The sequence below is a fragment of the Gadus macrocephalus genome, chromosome 10, assembly GCF_031168955.1.
Source record: "Gadus macrocephalus chromosome 10, ASM3116895v1".
Lineage (NCBI taxonomy): Eukaryota > Metazoa > Chordata > Actinopteri > Gadiformes > Gadidae > Gadus > Gadus macrocephalus.
This window is the reverse complement of record NC_082391.1, coordinates 19,758,445-19,783,108: the sequence shown is the minus strand read 5'-3', so window position 1 is coordinate 19,783,108 and position 24,664 is coordinate 19,758,445. Positions and strand designations below refer to the sequence as shown.

The 24,664-nt window shown below is 44.0% G+C and overlaps 3 long non-coding RNA genes across 5 annotated transcripts; 1 reads left to right on the top strand and 2 right to left on the bottom strand.

The window, feature by feature from the left end:
* Positions 1 to 2,283: 2,283 nt before the first annotated feature.
* Positions 2,284 to 23,894, bottom strand: LOC132466068 (uncharacterized). Of its 3 annotated transcripts, XR_009527732.1 has the most exons (9): positions 23,770 to 23,894; positions 9,478 to 11,168; positions 9,093 to 9,234; positions 4,081 to 4,204; positions 3,850 to 3,927; positions 3,680 to 3,758; positions 3,495 to 3,573; positions 3,006 to 3,126; positions 2,284 to 2,781 (listed from the first exon to the last, which is right to left on the bottom strand). It is a non-coding gene; the product is annotated as an uncharacterized LOC132466068 (long non-coding RNA). The 3 variants fall into 3 exon arrangements; XR_009527733.1 differs by lacking the exon at positions 23,770 to 23,894 and having other exon boundaries at positions 3,495 to 3,606; positions 9,478 to 11,438; XR_009527734.1 differs by lacking the exons at positions 9,093 to 9,234; positions 9,478 to 11,168; positions 23,770 to 23,894 and adding an exon at positions 4,486 to 4,593.
* LOC132466070 (uncharacterized) lies at positions 7,159 to 8,520 on the bottom strand. Its single transcript, XR_009527736.1, has 3 exons — positions 8,450 to 8,520; positions 8,271 to 8,352; positions 7,159 to 7,438 (listed from the first exon to the last, which is right to left on the bottom strand). It is a non-coding gene; the product is annotated as an uncharacterized LOC132466070 (long non-coding RNA).
* Positions 19,847 to 24,599, top strand: LOC132466069 (uncharacterized). The gene is made up of 4 exons (XR_009527735.1): positions 19,847 to 20,237; positions 20,379 to 23,894; positions 24,136 to 24,237; positions 24,551 to 24,599. It is a non-coding gene; the product is annotated as an uncharacterized LOC132466069 (long non-coding RNA).
* The last annotated feature ends 65 nt before the right edge of the window (positions 24,600 to 24,664 follow it).

Below are 24,664 nucleotides of genomic sequence, written 5' to 3'. Positions count from 1 at the left end.
TTTCTTCTGTATTTGGAGGACATACGATTAACACCCAGTCATCACTTGGCTATGTGCTGACCCCTGGTGGCGGATGGCTAGTAGCATCTTCAGCGAACGTGGACTCGCGAGATCAGGATGGTCCCACGAGGCTATCCTGCATCCTCGAGCAAGGTTGTGCACCTTCCCACCTGCTCCATGAGGCTGATGTATGTAGGCCTATCTGAAAACTACAGTCATGTAAAATTACAGTGACATAACTATGCATCTTAATCAGTTAATATCCTACTGATTCTTTGTATTTGCTTTAGTTATGTAATTTAAGGGCACACGACTAGGTGAACTTGACAATTTCTTCCTTCCTTTGGGCTCCCGAACTTCCCCTGATGCTCGTTCTTCGTTTGCTTTAGCTCAGTTAACCAAACGGCACATTGGTTGAGTCCAGTTAACCACCCAGCACGTTGCTTTATAGTCTGAAGTACTGTACTTGTATGTGTTTAAGAGGCTGGCATGAGGTCTTGCATTAATTGGAATGTCCTTCAAGACAGCGACAGGGATTCTCACAGGAGAAATGTCAAGGGCATGATAATGTTCAGATTTAAAAGGGTCCCTGTTGGGATGTTTCCAAGCTGCTTTCTGATTTGAGGGGACCCATCTTCCAGGTTCAGTTGGCCTCATACTCTGACGTTCAGCCGGGAAAGGCTTTCATCTTGAGGGTTGGAGTATACAAGAGTATTCAGAAGACCCTGCCCTTGGAAGACCTACCACCCCACCACTGGGGGGTCTTTCTGAACAGATAACCTTCTCCATGCTAAGGAGCAATCCCTCCACGATGTGCTGACCCCTGGTGGCCAGGTTGGTAATAGAATGCAATACCTTGCAGAGGTCAGTTATCTTACCTAATTCTTTGAACTGTGAAGGAGGGTTTGTGTGAGTGCTTCCAACGAAGTTATAGTGAGCACTTGGAACGTCTCGTATAATATAACCATGGTATATATTTGACAACCATATCATAGAGCACTGTTTTGCAGTAAGATGAAAATGCATTTCCTGCAGAAAATGAGGTAGGGCAAAGTGAGGTTGAAAATAGGTTTAAGAAAAGCCACATAGTTTAAGACGTAAAAAAATGTTAAATGGCCTAAATCAAGTGAAGGGATTGAACAGAGTCAAAATGGAGTAAACAATTTAAGCATGCAGACCATTTAAAAAAATGTTAAATGGTGGAAAACAAAGTGAAGAATTAAACATATGTGATCAAGTTTGAATACATTTGAAACAAAATATAGAATGGCTATACATTTACCCCATAAACATTTCCCCTCGCATTACCAGTCTGAAATATAACACACAACAGCCACTATGGTCATCATTCTATACAGTTTTGTCGTTAATTTCTGACAGGGCACCAACACCAAGCCTTGGGAGAAGGCTCAGGCCCTTTGTCGGCCTGGCTGCCTCCGACAACAGACAGGCCTACCAGCAGCCACCGCCGGGCCGAATGAGGAGGAGAAACCTTTGAATGGCCCTTCAATGCACAATCCCTTTGAACGCATGATGGCTATAGCATTGATACAAATGAGCTGCTGCCCATTGACAAATGAGCTGTCAGACTAAACCACAGCATGGAGAAGGGATTGTTGCCGTTTGCTGACTCCTGGAGCTCTATAGCTATATAATATATAATATAACATAATAATATTATGTACGGGTATTTATATAATCTATCTAATATCACGGCCAAAAGCTATGTGCGCCTCGGATGATATTATGAATAATTAAGAATATGTCTGACGTCTGTTACTTCCACAAGTAAAGACTGATAGTGGGGGATATCTCGGCCATGGTTGAGAAGAATTGGGGGGAAGGAACTTGGAATGCAATACCTTGCAGAGGTCAACTAGACCAGCCCATGAACCTTTTAAAATGTAAATACACAGACATTCCTGTACAATTAAGGTGTATGACAGCTCCCTCTGCTGGACAACAGTCTCACACCAAACTACATTTTCCGTTTGAACCAACGTAGCAATAGTACATTGATGTGAGACGGGTTGGTGGATTGAACATGTTGTAGTAGCAGAGAATGGCCTCTGGGGCAGTATGTACATTGTTAAATACGTGACTTGAATAGGTTTGAATCTAGTAGTAATATGGAGGTTTCACATTTTTACAAAATGGATTATGTGAACATTGCTGAATAACAATCATGTAAATTAAATGTATTGCAGGAGTTTAGCTTGACATTAACCAAGTTAAAGGACAATTAAATGAACAGCACCAAATATGTAGAATTCAATGTGGGATTTTAATATGTAAACAAAAACACTTGACAGAAGTATAATACAATTTTGTAAAGGAAAGCAGAGGAAAACATTTTCCCAAATTAATCTTTTCAAAATGTCACCACCATTCCGAAAGCAAGTGAAGAGGTTTGTGTAAAAGCAGTCCTCCCTGACCAGCTCTGTCCCTGACTCTAAACCCTGACTCTCAACCCTAATGCTGAACCCTCTGAGGGCAGGAAGACGCGCCTTCCGTGTAAAGGTTCGAACCACAGAGAAGGAAGAAAAGAGGAAGCAGCAGAGAGTAGTGAGGTAGTGAGGTTAGTGACAGACGTGAGGGAAAAGGCGTGTGGAAGCACACGGTTACATTTGGGGTCAAGAAGATCACTCCCACTGGAGGTCATTGATCCATCAGCCTCAGACTGCTGAGCTCAGCAGGTCTTGTGGAGGACGAGGCTCAGATGAACTGAGGAGACGGGCCCAGCAGGATGTCAGGATCAGGGCGGGTTCAGCTCAGGTGTGTCTACCCCCGAACAAACAGGATCAGGTGAGGTTCAGCTCAGGTTTGTCTGCCCGGACCAAACAAGGACATTGATTAGGTTCAATATTCAAAAGATGCAACATTATCTGAACCAAAGATAAGTCATTAAGGAGCAGCCCGGCTTTAGGGCGCCTTGCTCAAGAACGCATCACTGTATTCAGAGGACTTGAACCCGGCACCATTGGTTTGAGAGTTGAACCCCCTACCTAGTCCACTGTGTCCAGATAATGCAAACTTATGAGGAATCCTTGATGGTAGAGTCCTAGTTGTCCTCAGGATTTGCCTTCCATTTGTACGGCTTCTCCATCAGTCCTCCAGATTCCTGGTCTGGGTACAAACGTAATTTGTCTCTAATGTAAGGTAACAAACACAGTAGTAATATGACGCTAATGAAAGGTAATAAACACAGTAGTAGTTTGTCTCTAATGTAAGGTAACAAACCCAGGAGTAGTTGGGCTCTAATGCAAGGTAAAACACAGGAGTAGTTTGACTCTAATATAATGTAACAAACACAGTAGTAGTTTGTCTCTAATGTAAGGTCACAAACACAGGCGTAGTTGGGCTCTAATGGTGCGTAACAAAGTAGCAGCTGTAGTTTGTCTGGTAAACAACCACAGTAGTATTGCGTAACTTGTACTGGACAAACTAATCCTGCGTTACAACAAGTCCACTCTGTTTATTTTATGCAAACATACGAGGATCCTGGTTGGTAGAGTGATGTCGTCCTCCAGAGTCTTGGCTCATCCATCAGCTCTCCTCAGCCGGAGTCCTGGTCTGGAACAAGCATCGCGAGTCTAGCCTTAAAGTCTGGTAACAAACATGTAGTTTGTCTTATTTTTAAGCCCTTTATTTCCAGTTTGTTTGGTTAATGCAAACTTACAATCCTTGTTGGTAGAGTGATGGTCATCCTCCAGATTCCCGGCTCCCCTACCAACTCGCCTCCGCTCCAGAAACACGTTCTAGTAAGAAAACACAGCGGTAGTTGGTTAACGCATGTCAAAGTAACAACTGTATGTTGCCCTTTAAGTCAACCATGTTAAGTATACTTACGAGGAATCCTTGTTGGTCGATTCCTAGTCGTCCTCCAGCGTCTCAGCTCCTCCAGCAGCTCTCAGACAGAGTCCTGGTCTGGAACAAACAGCGGAAGTCTTGCTTCAAGATGTGGTAAAACAGATGTAGTCGTCTTGTATATATTGACTAACACCGGTAGTTTGTGGTAGCAGTATTCTACGAGAAGTGGCAGTGAGTGTGATGATCACTTCATAGTCAAGCACCATCTACCCCACGACAGACGTCCTTCACCAGGCAGGGCCTTCAGCACGACTGCTCCATCAGCTCCTTCAGCAGCACGGCTCCTCCATCAGCTCGGCATCTCCATCAGCTCGGCTCCTCCAGACATGGAAACCTGCTCTGGTTACAAACACAGTTGGTCTCAGCAGTAAATCACCTTGGGACGCAACACACCCCGCCTCCTGCATCTGAGGTTCACTTGTAAAATGGAAGACACATTTAAACACTTAAATTAGACAACATCTGCAGTTTGTCGCGTTCAGCAATTCATCCACTACAGTCGTAGCAGTACTAGTAACATTAATGGCTCATATGACTCTTAGATAACCCCCGTATGAATTAACTCAAATCACAGCTTGGCACAGATTTGAAGTCATAAGAGGATCTAAACCAGACCTAAACTACCGTGGATTTTAGCGCTTCAGATGAGCTTGGTTATGAGATGGTTACCCTCTGGTCCGGTGCTGCAGGCCCCTGGTCTCCAGCCTCAGTCTCCACTCCACCCTGGCACCACAAGCCTCCGGACCCCAGCCTCTCAGCCTCAATTTTGTAAAGGAAAGCAGAGGAAAACATTTTCCCAAATGAATCTTTTCAAAATGTCACCACCATTCCGAAAGCAAGTGAAGAGGTTTGTGTAAAAGCAGTCCTCCCTGACCAGCTCTGTCCCTGACTCTAAACCCTGACTCTCAACCCTAACACTGAACCCTCTGAGGGCAGGAAGACACGCCTTCCGTGTAAAGGTTCGAACCACAGAGAAGGAAGAAAAGAGGAAGCAGTAGAGAGTAGTGAGGTTAGTGACAGACGTGAGGGAAAGGCGTGTGGAAGCACACGGTGACATGTGGGGTCAAGAAGATCACTCCCACTGGAGGTCAATGATACATTAGCCTCAGACTGCTGAGCTCAGCAGGTCTTCTGGAGGACGAGGCTCAGATGAACTGAGGAGACGGGACCAGCAGGATGTCAGGATCAGGCGAGGTTCGGCTCAGATGTTTCTGCCAGGACCAAACAAGGACATTGATTAGATTCAATATTAAAAAGATGCAACATTATCTGAACCAAAGATAAGACATTAAGGAGCAGGCCGGCTTCAGGGCGCCTTGCTCACGGATGCATCACTGTATTCAGAGGACTTGAAGCCGGCACCATTGGTTTGAGAGTTGAACCCCCAACCCCCTACCTAGTCCACTTTGTCCAGATAATGCAAACTTATGAGGAATCCTTGATGGTAGAGTCCTGGTTGTCCTCAGGATTTGCCTTCCATTTGTACGGCTTCTCCATCAGTCCTCCAGATTCCTGGTCTGGTTACAAACGTAATTTGTCTCTAATGAAACACACACAGGAGCAGTTGGGCTCTAATGCAAGGTAAAACACAGGAGAAGTTGACTACGGTCGTAGCAGTACTAGTAACATTAATGGCTCATATGACTCTTAGATAACCCCCGTATGAATTAACTCAAATCACAGCTTGGCACAGATTTAAAGTCATAAGATGATCAAAACCAGACCTAAACTACCCTGGATTCAAGTGTTTCAGGTGAGCTTGGTGATGGTTACCCTTTGGTCCGGTGCTGCGGGCCCCTGGTCTCCAGCCTCAGTCTCCGGTCCACCCTGGCACAACAAGCCTCCGGTCCCCAGCCTCTCAGCCTCGCCTTTCAGCTACAGCAGAAGGTTTATATAAGCATTTGCCCAACAATAAACTTAATTGATTCATCTGAAACCGAGTTACACAATTAATTGAACTATTATTTTATAACTCAAGGCTAGAAAAGACTTGATACCAGACATGAGCAGCCCGTTTTTGGGAATGAAGACAGAGCAGTCCACATGTTTAAAGAAGTGGTTCAGGCCATGCATTGAAACTGACCTGAGAAGACTACTCACACACCAGAGCACTGACCTGTTCTGGAGGACTTCTGACAGGAGGTGGAGATCTGGCTTTGGGTGAGGAGGTGGAGGTCTTGCTCTGGGTGAGGAAGCAGACACCTTGGGACAAACTACATGTTACCTTTTGAACCTTGTACAGTTCTAGAGTATCTTCTACGGTAACATCTGGGAAGGACGGCCATTATTTTAGCTTTGATATTATCCAGTTGGTAACTCTGCACCAAAGTCATTATTTAACGTCATACCATTGGGTAGGGTTTATCTTCTGTGGCAATTAATGACAGATATTTAGAAGGTACAAAAGCTGAAGTAACAAAGAACACTAAGCAGTACCGATATTAAATCAAATATACTCAGCCATATTCAGGTGCTTGGTTCCGTTGATGAAATGTCAAATTATCTTCCACCTTGAAATAATCTTCAGCCTTCACTAATGTAAAAAATGGGCCCGCAAGTAGATCGCTGTTTTGTACGCAGTGAGAGTCCCGTCACGTCATCGTGGTTAAAAGTACGGCGCAACCATCGAAAATTAACATATTGTACGACGTACGTGTCAGTATGTATTTAATATCAAACTTAAGTTGTTTAAGATAGGGGGCAACCATTCCAAATGGAAACCGACTGAAAAATAGTATTCATTGGCAACGGCTCGAGATTACGCAAATACAATCCAGAACGTTCCGCCAGATTCCCTCAGAGGACTCCCATCCAACAAACTGCCAGGTGGTTTCTAATGGTTGTCAATACTACAACGTTCTATGCTACCATTGGGCTAAATCAAGTGACCGCACTCAGAGACTTCCACGGCGGGAAGCACAAACCGTCCGACTGGAATCCGAACATTCCAGCCGGAACCAACCAAAGAAACATAACCAGCGCCTCACCTTGAGCTGAACGGAGGAAGATCCTGAAGTCCAGCGATGGTCTTCATTAAAACACAGCCAACAGACTTACCTTGAGGAGATCTGTTTGTTGCTGTTGGTCATTAATACTATTCAGTGTACGTTTACATTATTACGCACCCAGTGTGTACAAGTTATATCACTTAAAACCGTACGAAGAACCAAACTACCATGTTCGTCCCACAACAACTTTAAACATAAAATCCTGGAATCAGTCAATACAAAAGCGTGTCTACATTTTACAATTATCTAGATTATTCAGGGTAAAAACCATGATATCAGAACCCAACCCATTACTCCAGCTTACAACAATAACTTGGAGCCTGTAACCATTTTAACAAATCATTAAAACCAACATAAACCAAACACCTAAGTAACCCATGAACAAATAAAACATCCTTACTACTCAGATCAACCTTCAGGTAATGAGCTAACTCAACCGGAAGCCAAAATACACCAATGTGCCCAAGAGTAATGAGAAACTTATGACTTACAGTTTGCAGTTCCTCTTCATGGTTAAGTTGGGATACTCACAAAACTGCAGTTAAATATCCATGATAGACCTTTGAAGGAAGGAACAGTTTACTCATGGTCCCCAAACTTGGGCACTGTCCCACAGTTCAACATCTACCATCTCCATTAAATCAGAAAAATGAATGGCAATACAAATTTAGGGCTTTTGGGATCATCCAACTTTTAAATAATGATTAAGATAATTAACTAATCCAACATTTTAATACAAGTTATACTAATTATTTGACTGTCATTAGTCAAGAGTGATTTACCTCTTACATTGAATGCATAGTCTCTAAAATGTTACTTTCAGGTTGAATCATTATTTAAATTTCAAATGAGTTAAACCACCACAATGCCCGATTTCCTTCACACATTATCAGTGATTTATATTCAACACACAAGTCACGTCAGTTGTGCTTTGCCACACAATTCTACTCAAATCAGGAGTAGTTTGTCTCTAATGTAAGGTAACAAACACAGGAGTAGTTGGGCTTTGCCACACAATTCTACTCAAATCAGGAGTAGTTTGTCTCTAATGTAAGGTAACAAACACAGGAGTAGTTGGGCTCTAATGTAAGGCAACATACACAGTAGTAGTTTGTCTCTAATGTAAGGTAACAAACATAGGAGTAGTTGGGCTCTAATGTAAGGAAACAAACACAGTAGTAGTTTGTCTCTAATGTAAGGTCACAAACACAGTAGTAGTTCGTCTCTAATGTAAGGTCACAAACAAAGGAGTAGTTGGGCTCCAATTGTACGTAACAAAGTAGCAGCTGTAGTTTGTCTGGTAACCAACCACAGTAGTATGCCGTAACTTGTACTGGACAAACTAATTCTGCGTTCCAACAAGTCCTCTCCGTTTATTTTATGCAAACTTACGAGGATCCTTGTTGGTAGAGTGACGGTCATCCTCCAGATTCACGGCTCCTCTACCAACTCGCCTCCGCTCCAGAAACACGTTCTAGTAAGAAAACACAGCAGTAGTTGGTTAACGCATGTCAAAGTAACAGCTGTGTGATGCCCTTTAAGTCAACCATGTTAAGTAAATACAAACTTACGAGGAATCCTTGTTGGTTGATCCCTAGTCGTCCTCCAGCGTCTCAGCACCTCCAGCAGCTCTCAGACAGAGTCCTGGTCTGGAACAAACAGCGGAAGTCTTGCTTCAACATGTGGTAAAACAGATGTAGTCGTCTGGTATATGTGGTACAAATGCCGGTAGTTTGTGGTAGCAGCATTCTACGAGAAGTGGCAGTGAGTGTGATGATCACTTCAGAGTCAGGCTCCATCTACCCCACGACAGAAGTCATTCACCTGGCAGCTCCTCCATCAGGCAGCTCCTTCAGCACGGCTCCTCCATCAGCACGGCTCCTCCATCAGCACGGCTCCTCCATCAGCTCCTTCAGCCATTGATTCCTGGTCTGGTTACAAAAACAGTTGGTCTCAGCAGTAAATCTACTTGGGACGCAACACACCCCTCCTACTGCATCTGAGGATCACTTGTGAACTGGAAGACAAATTTAAACACTTAAATTAGACAACGTCTGCAGATTGTCGCGTTCAGCAATTCATCCACTGCGTCGTAGCAGCACTAGTAATATTAATGGCTCATATGACTCTTACAAAACCCCGTATGAATGAACTAAAATCACAGCTTGGCACAGATTTAAAGTCATAAGATGATCAAAACCAGACCTAAACTACTGTGGATTTAAGTGTTTCAGATGAGCTTGGTGATGGTTACCCTCTGGTCCGGTGCTGCAGGCCCCTGGTCTCCAGCCTCAGTCTCCGGTCCACCCTGGCACCACAAGCCTCCGGTCCCCAGCCTCTCAGCCTCGCCTTTCAGCTACAGCAGAAGGTTTATATCAGCATTCGCCCAACAATAAACTTAATTGACTCATCTGAAACCGAGTTACACAATAAATTGAAATATTATTTTATAACTCAAGGCTAGAAAAGACTTGTGACCGGACATGAGCATCCCGTTTTTGGGAATGAAGACAGAGCAGTCCACATGTTTAAAGAAGTGGTTCAGGCCATGCATTGAAACTGACCTGAGAAGACTCTACTCACACACCAGAGCACTGACCTGTTCGGGAGGACTTCTGACAGGAGGTGGAGATCTGGCTTTGGGTGAGGAGGTGGAGGTCTTGCTCTGGGTGAGGAGGCAGACACCTTGGGACAAACTACACGTTACCTTTTTAACCTTCTAGAGTATCTTCTACTGTAACATCTGGGAAGGACGGCCATTATTTTAGCTTTGATATTATCCAGTTGGTAACTCTGCACCAAAGTAGTTATTCAACGTCATACCATTGGGTAGGGTTTATCTTCTGTGGCAATTAATGACAGATATTTAGAACGTACAAAAGCTGAAGAAACAAAGAACACTAAGCAGTACCGATATTAAATCAAATATACTCAGCCATATTCAGGTGCTGGGTTCCGTTGATGAAATGTCAAATTATCTTCCACCTCGAAATTATCTTCAGCCTTCACTGATGTAAAAAATGGGCCCGCAAGTAGAACACCGTTTTGTACGCAGTGAGAGTCCCGTCACGTCATCGTGGTTAAAAGTATGGCGTAACCATCGGAAATTATCAACATATTGTACGACGTACGTGTCAGTATGTATTTAATATCAAACTTAAGTTGTTTAAGATAGGGGCAACCATTCCAAATGGAAACCGACTGAAAAATAGTTTGTTGGCAACGGCTCAAGGTTACGCAAATACAATCCAGAACGTTCCGCCAGATTCCCTCAGAGGACTCCCGTCCAACTAACTGCCAGGTGGTTTCTAATGGTTGTCAATACTACAACGTTCTATGCTACCATTGGGCTAAATCAAGTGACCGCACTCAGAGACTTCCACGGCGGGAAGCACAAACCGTCCGACTGGAATCCGAACATTCCAGCCGGAACCAACCAAAGAAACATAACCAGCGCCTCACCTTGAGCTGAACGGAGGAAGATCCTGAAGTCCAGCGATGGTCTTCATTAAAACACAGCCAACAGACTTACCTTGAGGAGATCTGTTTGTTGCTGTTGGTCATTAATACTATTCAGTGTACGTTTACATTATTACGCACCCAGTGTGTACAAGTTATATCACTTAAAACCGTACGAAGAACCAAACTACCATGTTCGTCCCACAACAACTTTAAACATAAAATCCTGGAATCAGTCAATACAAAATCGTGTCTACATTTTACAATTATCTAAATTATTCAGGGTAAAAACCATACAGAGCAAATCTAAACGTTGAGCTCACAGCGAGCCGACCATAGCCCTGCAATGTCACCCTGACCACCTCATCACCAACAGCAAATCATGCCAGCCAGCCAACACATGTACAGCTCCAGTGAGAAATTGGCATCTGAGTGAAAGGACTGCCAATGATAAAAAGAAGGCCAATTCCTGAACTATCCAACCATCTACATGATTTAAAGATTTACAGACTTGACATTCCATTGTGTACTAATCACCTTTGTCTGCTCCCTCGTTACTCATAAAACTCTACATCTCCATCACTAGAGTGTTGCATCCTACTCATGGGGGTGTGGTCTGAGTGAGCAGAGATGCATGCTGGGATACAGTGCTGTCTGAATTCTTCAGTTCTATAGACACGCCCCTAAGGAGAAACCAAGTGTTTGAGAATCTGTCATGACATCAGTTACATGAGCTGGAATATACTTCAAGATGGCACCAGGATTCCCAGAGGAGAAAGGCCAAGAGGAAGATGTGTGGGTTCTTCCTCTCAGCCAGTGGAACACAACGGTCTTCATCAGAGTACCATGGAACACTTTGAAACACTCCTCTTTATACCTTGAAGCCCCAGCGAAGGTCTCTTTACCTCCTCAGCTGAAGAGCACAACTTCAGCTTGAAGAGCGCACTAGCTGGAGTTCCCGGAGTGGTTCTGATTGGAGGGAACCAATCGTTCAGCTAGTCCTGACCGAAACAAATACAGTTCACCCTGAGAAGACGTGCAACTGAGAGCAAGACAAGATCCACAGGGCTCTGCATCAATCCAGCCAGGTAGGAAGAGCCGTCTCATTACAGGTCTGAAGGTCATCTTGAATATCCATTTAGGTCCCTTTCCTTTAGGTGTCCATCCTCCATTGATCCTGATCGGTGTAGTCCTAGTTTGAAGTCACTGATCTGAACATGCCGCTTGCATCCTATTACACTTGATTTGGATACTCTGCGTCCTGCCCGGTGTGTTGGATATCACTCCGGAGCATCGCTCAGGGCTCTTCATGTCTACTGGAGGCCCTTAAGTAGACATGTGGCCGTCCATCAGGTATGATTTATTTGACCATTCCAATATCCCAGGCCAATCACGCAGAACCCCGCATGGACATTATCACTGTCAAAGCAAGCCGGACACACACACACACATAGAACCCATGACAGGCACGTAGAACCCTATGCCAGGTGTGAGTCGGAGACACACACACACAATAGAACCCTAGCGATGCACAAAAATCATCCCTCATGCCAAACACACACACCACTGAGCCATAAAAGGCCAAACAAACATGCAGGGTAAAAACCTCATGCAAATTAACATTCCATCATCCCCCCCCAGCTCTCCTGCCAGGGCACCAAGAACAGAACAACCAATGTCTCCAGAGACGTAAATTATGTACAACATTCTTCAGTGGCGTCCCACATTGGTGATGGATTATGCTTGGCGTCTCCAAAATGTGATCCAGGTTGATTCAACGTCTTTGTCAGGGCCGGCGATCAGCATAGGCGAGCTAGGCGACCGCCTAGGGCGACAAATGCGATGGGGGCGCCCTCTGGTGGCGCCCTTAATTAAAAAAATATATCAATTAAAATATACGACGCGAACGGAGAAGCGAGGGGGCGCGGGAGCAATTGCCAGGGCGGCCCGAAACCGTCAGCGTAGCACCCCCCCCGCTCGCAAGACCTGTCCAGGGCGCAAGTTGATTTCGAGTCGCCTAGGGCTCCGAAACGGCCAGCGCCGGCCCTGGTCTTTGTAGTCATGTCTTTGTAGTCATGTCTTTGTAGTCCATTGGTTTCCTGAATGACGGGCCTTCACAGATGCAAACGGTGCAGCTTTAGTCAGCCTGAGGACAGGAAGGAGGTCATCTGTACAGAAGACCACCCAGTGGAGGAGGGTGGCTCTTGAGGAGCAGGATCCATATGGGGATGTCCCCATATAAGATCTTCTTGGAAATGAAAATGTTCCTGAGGAGTCACGATGCCTGGAGGAGACTGTTGAATGTGTTCCATGGTTCTCCGTGTCAGACTGAAGTTGTGTTTTAGTTGTTGAGATGAAGAGCCCCCTCATCTCCCCCTGGTGTTTCTCATTCTGAATCCCTGAGTCCATTTTAAAGAACATTCCAGTCCATGTAACTGACGTCACAACGGTTTCTCAAACACTCGGTAACCCCTGAGGGGGCGTGTCTACAGACCTGTAGACTTCAGACAGCTCTGTATCCCAGTATGCACCTCCGCTCTCTCAGACCACACCCACATCAGTAAAGCAACACTCATGTGATGAAGATGCAGAGCTCAGGAGAGTAGAATGAAAGAAGACTGAAGATATCAGAACACAACCCATTAATCCTGCTTACAACAATTCACTGGAGCCTGTAACCATTTTAACAAATCATTAAAACCAACATAAACCAAACACCTAAGTAACCCATGAACCAATAAAACATCCTTGCTCAGAAAGATCAACCTTCAGGTAACAGGTTAACTCACCAGGAAGCCAAAATACATCAATGTGCCCAAGAGTAATGAGAAATGAATGACTTACAGTTTGCAGTTCATCTTCATGGTTAAGTTGGGATACTCACAGAACTGCAGTTAAATATCCATGATAGACCTTTGAAGGAAGGAACAGTTTACTCATGGTCCAAATTACCAATGAATAAAGCCACCACAATCCCATTTCCTTCACACATTATCAGTGATTTATATTACACATGCGCGTAGCTTTCATCAAAGAGATCAGAGAGACTCATTCACTGGTTAAACTGGAGTCATCGCCTACCACCACACACAAATAAACCATACAGACACACAACTTAGACACACCAATATACCATGTAGATTCACACCATATGCACGCACACACCACAGATACACACAGATTCACACACAATATTGATACACACAACCAGTGGAGGCTTCTCCATTGAGGAGAGGGAGGAAGATCCTCCTTAACATTGTTGAGGACAGATTGCCCAGACTACTGTAAAGAATTAATGCCCTTAAATATGACTACTTTAATGCCTTTGAATATATAATGTTAGTTTCCCTGGGTAAAGGGACATTAGCACCCCCTATTGCCTTTTGACAATTACTTCAGGGAGGAAGGTCCTCCCTCAGCCTCCGTTGACTCCCATTCATTTCCCAGAAAGTACTGGCGGCCGGTGAATAACATGGGTTTCTCCTCTGAGTGGGTGTGACCTTACAGGCGTCTGATTCGCGCAAAAATCGAGTCGCGCTGCGATTGGTTCTCCGCTATGAACCAATCAGCAGGATGCCTGGCTGGTGAGCAGTGTTGCCAGATTTCCCACCCAATTGGGCTATTTTTAACCGCTTTAGGCTGGGAAAATTATTGGGCGGGAGATTTACCCAATCTGGCAACGCTGTGGATAACAAACAAACCCGCTCTGCCTGCATTGCCGCTCAGTCCAAGAGACGCAAAGCAGGTGAAATCATCTGAAGGATAACGAGATTCTAACATTTGCGAATAAAGTGTACAATGGAAACAGGACATTGTTCATGTTTAATTACACAAAGCCTTCCATTCATTGAGTAACAGTGCTAAGTTAGCGACCAAAGCAAAATCGAGATCACCAAAGGTAATGGCAACATCAGTGTTGTGGGTGCTACATGGTTTGCTAGGTACTCATGGCTTACTGGTAGCATTACTAGCAATCGACTGTATTGCTGGCCCTGTTTGCTAATGAATAATGGCAAATCTCCAACGTGGGCTGTTCATGGTTTCCCTGATGTGAATTGGGCAACCAAACGCCGCGACTGTCAAGTTCACGTTGGTGCTGCTATGCGACTTTCCTTGCTAGGCACCATGCCTATAGTTCAGGTTGAATCTAGAATAATGTTCTCGTTCTTTTACTAGTTTGCTACTCTGACCGTTCTGTTTGATATTGTGGAAATGGTGTGGAAAGAGTGAATGATTCAGAGCATGATGCATTTTAAATGGCATCACTTTTGGTCAGTCTTTTCTTAAAACAATTGTACCTGAAAACAAACATAGCTAAATTACAACCAATAACTTCAGTCATGGAGGGCAAAAATAGGCCCAGATATTTTTATTTAATTTTGCAAATCAAGAGTAGGCCTGATTTGACTCCTTTCCTTCTGCCCTTGTAGTTCATTTCAAAGACATGCTGCCCACCAGCTTGCAAATTACAGTGATGCCACTGGTGGCTTTGTATCAAATTTATTTACATAACTATCCCTCCCTACTATTTTGTAGTACACACACACACACAGAGCCGGGTTCCAGGTATTGAATCACACGTTAAGCAAGGTTTAAGCCACACTCTGCATTTATTGCATACATCTTAGACAGATTATACTTACGGTCTCTTGGGCCCTCTGTGAGCCTCTAGTCACTCACGGACCCGAGCCCTTCCTTCTCTCTCGCTCCCGTTCCTCCCAAATGCCAGTCCTCGTGCTCCTTTTAAAATGTCTTCCTGTCTGTCCAGCCAGGTGTCTCCCATCTCGCTGATTGGGGTTCAACGGGCACTCTCCGTTGCCGGCTGGTGGATGACGGCAGTATATTCCGTCCAGGATGAAACCTCGGGTCCATCCGGACCGAGGTTTAAGGGGCGGGACGCCACAACACGCACACGCCATAGGTATACACCATATAGATACACACACACACACCATAGATACACACCATATATACACACCATAAAGATAAACACACGAAATAGACACACACCAAAGATTAACTTAATATAGATACAAACTATATAGATAACCCCACCCCCCCCACGGTGGTAAACAGGTTGTTTATTCTCTTGCCAGAAGGACTATGTCTATCTAGACTAGGCTACCTATAAATGTTTATGATATATATATATTTTTTTTTTTCAAAGATCATATTCAGGGCTAATTAAATAACATCTGAGGCTTCATCCCCGAATAAAACAGCATAGGGACGCCACTGCCTTAAGCTAACGTATTTATCCACGATAGCAGACACTTTAAATAAGTTATAATTAGATACAACTTATTTATCTCAAGAAAATTTTCAAATAGTATACTAGGATACATACAAATATTTATAAAGGAAAATATAAGAAAATTAAATGGCTAAAGTTAATGCAAAATGATGATGTAGTCGAGTACAAACAGTTTACTCTCATTGCAGCCTTTGGAAGTTAATTCTGACTGTTTCAACAGCATGACATAACACATCTCAGGAAGTGGTAGTGCTCCACTTTGTTGGAGAATCTCCATACTGAAGGGTATAGTTCTTCTGGAGCAGATGAGCTGTGAATTCCAATATTAACACAATCATAACAATGACCTACAAAAACTGTGTGTGTGTGTGCAGTCATTGCAGACGGTTTGCTCATTTCACGGAGGGCAGAGAGACGGCAAGAGGAAATCTACCACCTATCTTCGGTATCCCGAGGAAGCGCAAAGTGTCCGAAATGGAGGAGACATAATATTTGCCTTTTTATTTTTTTTTAGTTTGTTTGAAGATAAATGTGATATTGATACCAATTCCAAGAAACATTTGAATCGAAATTAAATCATATATTGGTTATTAACCACACAATATATACCGTAATAAAATAAAATGCAGACTTCACATTTAAGAAAGACTACTGGGGGAAGTTAATTTCAAAATCGACATAAATTGAGCCTCTTTTTCACATGTGAATTTGGATTCTCACTGTTGGCCCAACCTCATTGAAATCAATACGACAAGAACGCATTGGAGCGCTTGTTGTTTGGGATACTAAATCATCAAAATCATAAACATTTTAGACAGATTAATAATTACGCTAGAGCGTTTTCTAAAAATATTAAGATAAAAAATTCTTGAACATGAAGACTCAAACCTAAAATCTATATATTTTTTTCGGTATGGTTCAATGTAAACTGGAATTTTAAACAGTAAAACTAGGGTAGGCCTACAATTATTAAGACTGCGATTAAATTGTGTTCGTGAACATGTGTTTGTTGTGTGTATGTGCATAAATCCACATGGCTGGAACCTTAAGAATGTTTGAACCAAAAAATATAAAATACGATTCCTTTAAAAAACCAAATTAATACAGACATGCATCCAAGCAAGTTTCACATGCAGAATAGTGGAAAATACTATTAATAATGAAATAAAGTTACACATGCAGAATAGTATAAAATACATAACAGTTATGATAGCAGTTTAGGTGACCGGGTGTCTTGAAAGGCGCCTCTAAATTAAATGTATTATTATTATTATGATATGTTAAGAATCACGGATGCAGAATAATGCTTTTAGGGAACAAGCTATCACAAGTATTGGATTGTTTCAGTTTCTATCCACACAGGGAGCCACCATGGACAAAAACAGAGGAAACAATCAATACTATTTATAATAAAAATGATAGCAGAGAATTGATGAGTGACGGAAACTACACGGTTTAAACTTGCATGTGAACGGCTTCATGAACCTACATATAAACATAACGGTGGCCTTTCAGATTCAGAGAGGTGTCCCTGGCAGGTCAAAGGTCAACAGGCTGCTAGCCCTCTGGCTAAAGCGCTGTCTACGCGTCCTTCTGGGTGTTGACAGCTCTCAGGGCCTCGTCCTCCGGGGCTGAGCGTCCACACACTCGTCCACTTTGGTCTCCAGCATCCGCCTGGGGCCTGGAGCCACCCTGACCGCCCCGTACTCCGCCTCACTCTCCCCCTGCCCTCCCGGTCGCCCCGGAGACGTTACCGTACGGCACACCATCATCTACTGCCATGGAGGACCGCGCGATATCTGAACAAACAGAACATTAGAAAACGAGAGAACAGCACTGGAAGTAAAGCTTGTGTTGAACAGTTGACCCAAGGAGACACTTGGTACCTCGATGTCTTGAGGATTTCTTCTTTAGTGCCCAGTAGACTCCCAATGCTGCTAGGAGGAGCAGCACCACAGTCAGAGAACGAGCGATGAACGGGATGAGCCCTGTCCCAAAGACAAGTACGGCACAGAGGACAAACATTTATGAATATATATCGATATCATATATGCATATATAAATACTGTATATATTGGTCTGCTTGCTTCCCCATTATATTGAAGTTGACTGATCCCGTTGTCTCAGGGCATAATAAGGTATGGTTGTCTCTTTGTACCCACTGTGATATACGTGTTCCAGTACAGTTTACATATCTGAACCCTATGAGAGACAATGGTGACCGGTCATGTGATGAATCAACTGCTACTGAATCCAAGCTCCATTCATTCATTTCCCTCGTTGTGTTTGTCACTCACCGTCGCACACAGACAAGGTGATGTTAGCCGCGGCGTGGCTCACGTTGTTTTCGGACCGAGCAGGTGAGCAGTCCGGACCGACCCAGCTCAAGAATGACGTCACTAGCGCTACTGGGTCCGGAGAGGAGACGCGGGTCGTTCAGCGGGAGTCCGTCTAGACTCCAGCTGTAGTGGAGTCCGTCCGCTCCGGCAGAGCAGGACACCCTCTGCTGTTCCCGGGACAATCACTCCCGGGACAGGAGGGGGGAGGAGACCGGGGCTAAGGGAAACCGAGCGAGGAGGTGAGTCTCAGTTTGACTGAACGGATTAGAATATGAATAACTGAACGGTTATTCACAGAAACTCAACTTCATACAATTATAATTAGAAGTATCCAGCTCTTTAACCCTCCTGCTCCTACTCCCAGAATAACTAGTGTTAACTATAGGCCTACTTGACATATTTTATGCCGACATATAGGCCTACAAATTGGGCAGTAGCAGAATAATCAGCATTTTCACCCTGAGCACTTCTAAAGTAAAGTAGAGCAACACAACCCCCTCTTTACATCAAATGTTGACAGTAATAATAATAAATGGGCAGAGGGACTGTTTAAAGGCACCCAGTGCAACTTTATGTAAACATTCAATGAAAAATAAACATTCAATTTCTAGTCTTTTTTACACGTAGTAAGTTTCAATAACTCCATACCATTACATATCGACATTCAAGGAGCAAAGATGAGACGTCGTTGTGTGGTGAGAACTGATAGAAAATCGTAAACAACAACAATCGCCGGTGGGGAGAAGCCATTTTTCCATTGACTGGAAGCCTGCTTTATTTATTGTAGGTTACAAAAAATAAAGAAAATGGCGGCATTGTTGTTGTTATCGATTTTGTATCAGTTCTCACCACACAACGACGTCTCATCTTTGCTGCTTAAATGTCGGTATGTAATGGTATGGAGTTAATGAAACTTACTATGTGTAAAAAAGACTAGAAATTGAATGTTTATTTTTAAGCCTCGAAAGTTGCACTGGGTGCCTTTAATAAAAGCTTCATTTGCCCATCACTACTGTTCATACACTATCCATTGGATAGTGTATGAACAGCAAAAAAAAACACCGAGCATACAGTATATTCAACCTCGTTATTGAAGCAACAAATACTCACAAACAATCTCTCCCTCTCATCATGGCTCTGTACTGCAGACTGAAAGAGACAGGGCTGGGCTGAGGGCTTTAAATATGGTGTCAGGAAACACCTGCTGCCACTGATTGGCCCAATTTGGGCCAAACCATTTTCCCTTGTGTCAAAGGAGGACACTGGACATTGACATTGGACATTAATGAGCGACAAGCTGAAATGAAGTAGTGAAAATCACTGATCTACAAGATTAAATGAACTTTAACATGCATGCTGTATATTTGATGAGTTTATTCATGGTTGACCTGCAATATGCCACAGTATTATAATCCCCCTGTTGATTGGGCCTGTCTAGTGGGAGGGGCCATGGGGTATAAAATGGCTGAGCTGCTGTCCTTCTGACAGTCTGCTGTATGCTGTTGCCAGAAGAGGTGGTCTGTGTTGAGCAGGGTGCTCTGCTCTCTACGAGATGCTAAATATCTACTGAGGTGACTATTCCATTATGTTGTAAATTATGGTTAAATGCTTTTAGTGATTGAGTTGAATGTGCATTTATTTTTCTAATGGATATCTGGTTTATCTATATTAAGTTAATCTTTGGTGTGTGTGTGTATCTGTGTATCTATGGTGTGTGTGTGCGTGCATATGGTGTGAATCTATATGGTGTATTGGTGTGTGTGTGGTGGTAAGCGATGACTCCAGTTTAACCAGTGAATGGGTCTCTCTGGTCTCTTTGATGAAAGCTTCCTTCTCACTCTCTCAGACTCACTCACACAGTAAGGTGAATTGAGTGAAGACATTTTTTTCGTTTGGAAGTATGAATCTAAATCAGTCAAATCAGACTCATCCCTTTGATTAAAATGAGGGAGGTCATTTTAGATCAGAGCTGAAATAGCCTCTCACTGTTACCAAGGCGACCAGAGGGCGTCGAACCTGTGTTGTGTTTTATTAATTAGCTCAACTGCCGCAGCTCGACTGCCAAGTGGTTTTCTTAATTAGTTAATTGGTTGCATCTGGTGCGTTTCACTTACGACGGAACCGGACAGTAGGTTGGTGTCCTCCACTGTTTGGCAGTGTAGCGTCTCCCAAACGTATGTTGTGTTCCCAGAAACCAGAACGTGTGTGTACTGTTTTGAGGTCTGTTGTGACTTATTTAACATATCTTCCCGTTTCAAAGGTTAATGACTTTTTCAAGTAAAGAGGAGCATCTTTTCTGAACCTGATGTGAGTAGAATTGTGTGGCAAAGCACAACTGACGTGACTTGTCTGTTGAATATAAATCACAGATAATGTGTGAAGGAAATCTGGGATTGTGGTGGTTAAAATCTCATTTGGACTACGAGTAAACTGTTCCTTCCTTCAAAGGTCTATCATGGATATTTAACTGCAGTTCTGTGAGTATTCCAACTTAACCATGAAGATGAACTGCAAACTGTAAGTCAATAGTTTCTCATTACTCTTGGGCACATTGATGTATTTTGGCTTCCTGGTGAGTTAACCTGTTACCTGAAGGTTGATCTGAGTAGTACGGCTGTTTTATTGGTTCATGGATTACTTAGGTGTTTGGTTTTTTTGGTTTTAATGATTTGTTAAAATGGTTACAGGCTCCAAGTTATTGTTGTAAGCTGGAGTAATGGGTTGGGTTCTGATATCTTCAGTCTTTCATTCTACTCTCCTAAGCTCTTCATCACATGAGCGTTGCTTTACTGAGGAGGGTGTGGTCTGAGCGAGCGGAGCTGCATACTGGGATACAGAGCTGTCTGAAGTCTACAGGACTGTAGACACGCCCCCTCAGGGGAAACCGAGTGTTGGAGAAACTGTCGTGACGTCAGTTACATGGACTGGCATGTTCGTAAAGATGGAGACGGGGATTCAGAAGGAGAAACACCAGGGGGAGGTGAGGGGGCTCCTCATCTCAACGACTGAAGCAGAACTTCAGTCTGACACAGAGAACCATGGAACACATTCAACAGTCCCCTCCAGGCATCGTGACTCCTCAGGAACAGTTTAATTTCCAAGAAGGTCTTATATGGGGCCATCCCCATATGGATCCTGCTCCTCAAGAGCCACCCTCCTCCACTGGGTGGTCTTCTGTACAGATGACCTCCTTCCTGTCCTCAGGCTGACTAAAGCTGCACCGTTTGCATCTGTGAAGGCCCCTCATTCAGGAAACCACTGGACTACAAAGACATGACTACAAAGACAATGAATCAACCAGGGACACATTTTTGAGACGCCAAGCATAATCCATCACCAATGTGGGACGCCACTGAAGGATGTTGAACATAATTTACGTCTCTGGAGACATTGGTTGTTCTGTTCTTGGTGCCCTGGCGGGAGAGCTGGGGGGGGGGATGATGGAATTATTTGGCATGAGGTTTTTACCCTGTATGATTGTTTGGACTTTTATGGCTCAGTGGTGTGTGTGTGTGTGTGTGGGTCTGACATGAGATGGATGTTTTTTGAGCATTGCTAGGGTTCTACTGTGTCTCCCACTCCCACCTGGCATTGGGTTCTACGTGTTTGGTTCCACCTGCCTAGGGAGTTCTACGTGCGTGTCCTTGGTTCCGTGTGTGTCCGGCTTGCTTTGACAGTGATAATGTTCGTACGGGGGTCGGTGTGATGTGGGTTTGGGATATTGGAATGGTCAAATAAATCATACCTGATGGACGGCCACATGTTTACTTAAGGGCCTCCAGTAGGCATGAAGAGCCCTGAGCGACATCCAACACACTGGGCAGGAAGGACAGTATCCAAATCAAATGTAAAAGGATGCAAGCGGCGTGTTCAGATCAGTGACTTCAAACTAGGACTACACCGATCAGGATCAATGGAGGATGGACACCTAAAGGAATTCCACAAGGAGTCTGACGTTGGAAAGGAACCTAAATGGATATTCAAGGTGACCTTCAGACCAGTAATGAGATGGCTCTTCCTCCCTGGCTTGCTTGATGGGGAGCCCTGTGGATCTTGTCTTGCTCTCGTTGCACGTCTTCTCAGGCTGAACTGTATATGTTTCGGACAGCACTAGTTGAACGATTCGTTCTGATTTAAGGGAACCAATCTGGGAACTCCAACTAGTGTGCTCTTCGAGCTGAAGTTGTGCTCTTCAGCTGAGGAGGTAAGGAAACCTTCACTGGGGCTTCAAGGTGTAAAGAGGAGAATGTTTGAAAGTGTTCCATGGTACTCTGAAGACCGTTGTTGTGTTCCACTGGCTGAGAGGAAGAACCCACACATCTTCCTCTTGGCCTTTCTCCACTGAGAATCCTGGCGCCATCTTGAAGGATATTCCAGCTCATGTAACTGATGTCACGACAGATTCTCAAACACTTGGTTTCTCCTGAGGGGCGTGTCTATAGAACTGAAGACTTCAGACAGCACTGTATCCCAGCATGCATCTCTGCTCACTCAGACCACACCCCCATGAGTAGGATGCAACATTCTAGTGATGGAGATGTAGAGTATAAGTAACGAGGGAGCAGACAAAGGTGATTAGAACACAATGGCATGTCAAGTCTGTAAATCCTTAAACCATGAAGATGGTTGGATAGTTCAGGAATTGGGCTTCTATTTATTATGAGCAGTCGTTTCGCTCAGATGCCCACTTCTCGCTGGACCTGTACATTTGTTGGCTGGCTGGCATGATTTGCTGTTGGTGATTAGGCGGTCAAGGTGACGTTGCCGGGCTATGGTCGGCTCTGTGAGCTCAACGTTTAGATAAGTTCTGTATGGTTTTTACCCTGAATAATCTAGATAATTGTAAAATGTAGACAAGGTTTTGTATTGACTGATTCCATTGTTCTTAGGCAAGGATTTGAGGTTTAAAGTTGTTGTGGGACGTACATGGTAGTTTGGTTCTTCGTACGGTTTTGAGTGATATAACATGTACACACTGGGTGCTTAATAATGTAAAGGTACACTGAATAGTAGTATTGACCAACAGCAACAAACGGATCTCCTCAAGGTAAGTCTGTTGGCTGTGTTTTAATGAAGACCATCGCTGGACTTCAGGATCTTCCTCCGTTCAGCTCAAGGTGAGGCGCTGGTTCTGTTTTTCTTTGGTTGGTTCCGGCTGGAATGTTCGGATTCCAGTCGGACGGTTTGTGCTTCCCGCCGTGGAAGTTTGAGTGCGGTCACTTGATTTAGCCCAATGGTAGCATAGAACGTTGTAGTATTGACAGCCATTAGAAACCACCTGGCAGTTAGTTGGACGGGAATCTGGCGGAACGTTCTGGATTGTATTTGCGTAACCTCGAGCCGTTGCCAACGGAAACAATTTTTCAGTCAGTTTCCATTGGGAATTGTTGCCCCTATCTTAAACAACTTAAGTTTGATATTAAATACATACTGACACGTACGTCGTACAATATGTTGATAATTTCCGATGGTTGCGCCGTACTTTTAACCACGATGACGTGACGGGACTCTCACTGCGTACAAAACAGCGTTCTACTTGCGGGCCCATTTTTTTACATCAGTGAAGGCTGAAGATAATTTCAAGGTGGAAGATAATTTGACATTTCATCAACGGAACCCAGCACCTGAATATGAGTATATTTGATTTAATATCAATACTGCTTAGTGTTCTTTGTTACTTCAGCTTTTGTACGTTCTAAATATCTGTCATTAATTGCCACAGAAGATAAACCCTACCCAATGTAATGACGTTAAATAACGACTTTGGTGCAGTTACCAACTGGATAATATCAAAGCTAAAATAATGGCTTTGATGTTACTGTAGAAGATACTCTAGAACTGTACAAGGTTAAAAAGGTAACATGTAGTTTGTCCCAAGGTGTCTGCCTCCTCACCCAGAGCAAGACCTCCACCTCCTCACCCAAAGCCAGATCTCCACCTCCTGTCAGAAGTCCTCCAGAACAGGTCAGTGCTCTGGTGTGAGTAGAGTCTTCTCAGGTCAGTTTCAATGCATGGCCTGAACCACTTCTTTAAACATGTGGACTGCTCTGTCTTCATTCCCAAAAACGGGATGCTCATGTCTGGTCTCAAGTCTTTTCTAGCCTTGAGTTATAAAATAATAGTTCAATTAACTGTGTAACTCTGTTTCAGATGAGTCAATTAAGTTTATTGTTGGGCAAATGCTGATATAAACCTTCTGCTGTAGCTGAAAGGCGAGGCTGAGAGGCTGGGGACCGGAGGCTTGTGGTGCCAGGGTGGACCGGAGACTGAGGCTGGAGACCAGGGGCCTGCAGCAGCGGACCAGAGGGTAACCATCACCAAGCTCATCTGAAGCGCTAAAATCCACGGTAGTTTAGGTCTGGTTTTGATCATCTTCTGACTTTAAAGCTGTGATTTGAGTTCATTCATACGGGGGGTTAAGAGTCATATGAGCCATCAATGTTACTAGTACTGCTACGACCGCAGTGGATGAATTGCTGAACGCGACAATCTGCAGATGTTGTCTAATTTAAGTGTTTAAATTTGTCTTCCATTTTACAAGTGAACCTCAGATGCAGGAGGCGGGGTGTGTTGCGTCCCAAGTAAGATTTACTGCTGAGACCAACTGTGTTTGTAACCAGAGCAGGAATCCATGTCTGGAGGAGCCGTGCTGATGGAGGAGCCGTGCTGCTGATGGAGGAGCCGTACTGCTGGAGCAGTCGTGCTGAAGGCCCTGCCTGGTGAAGGACGTCTGT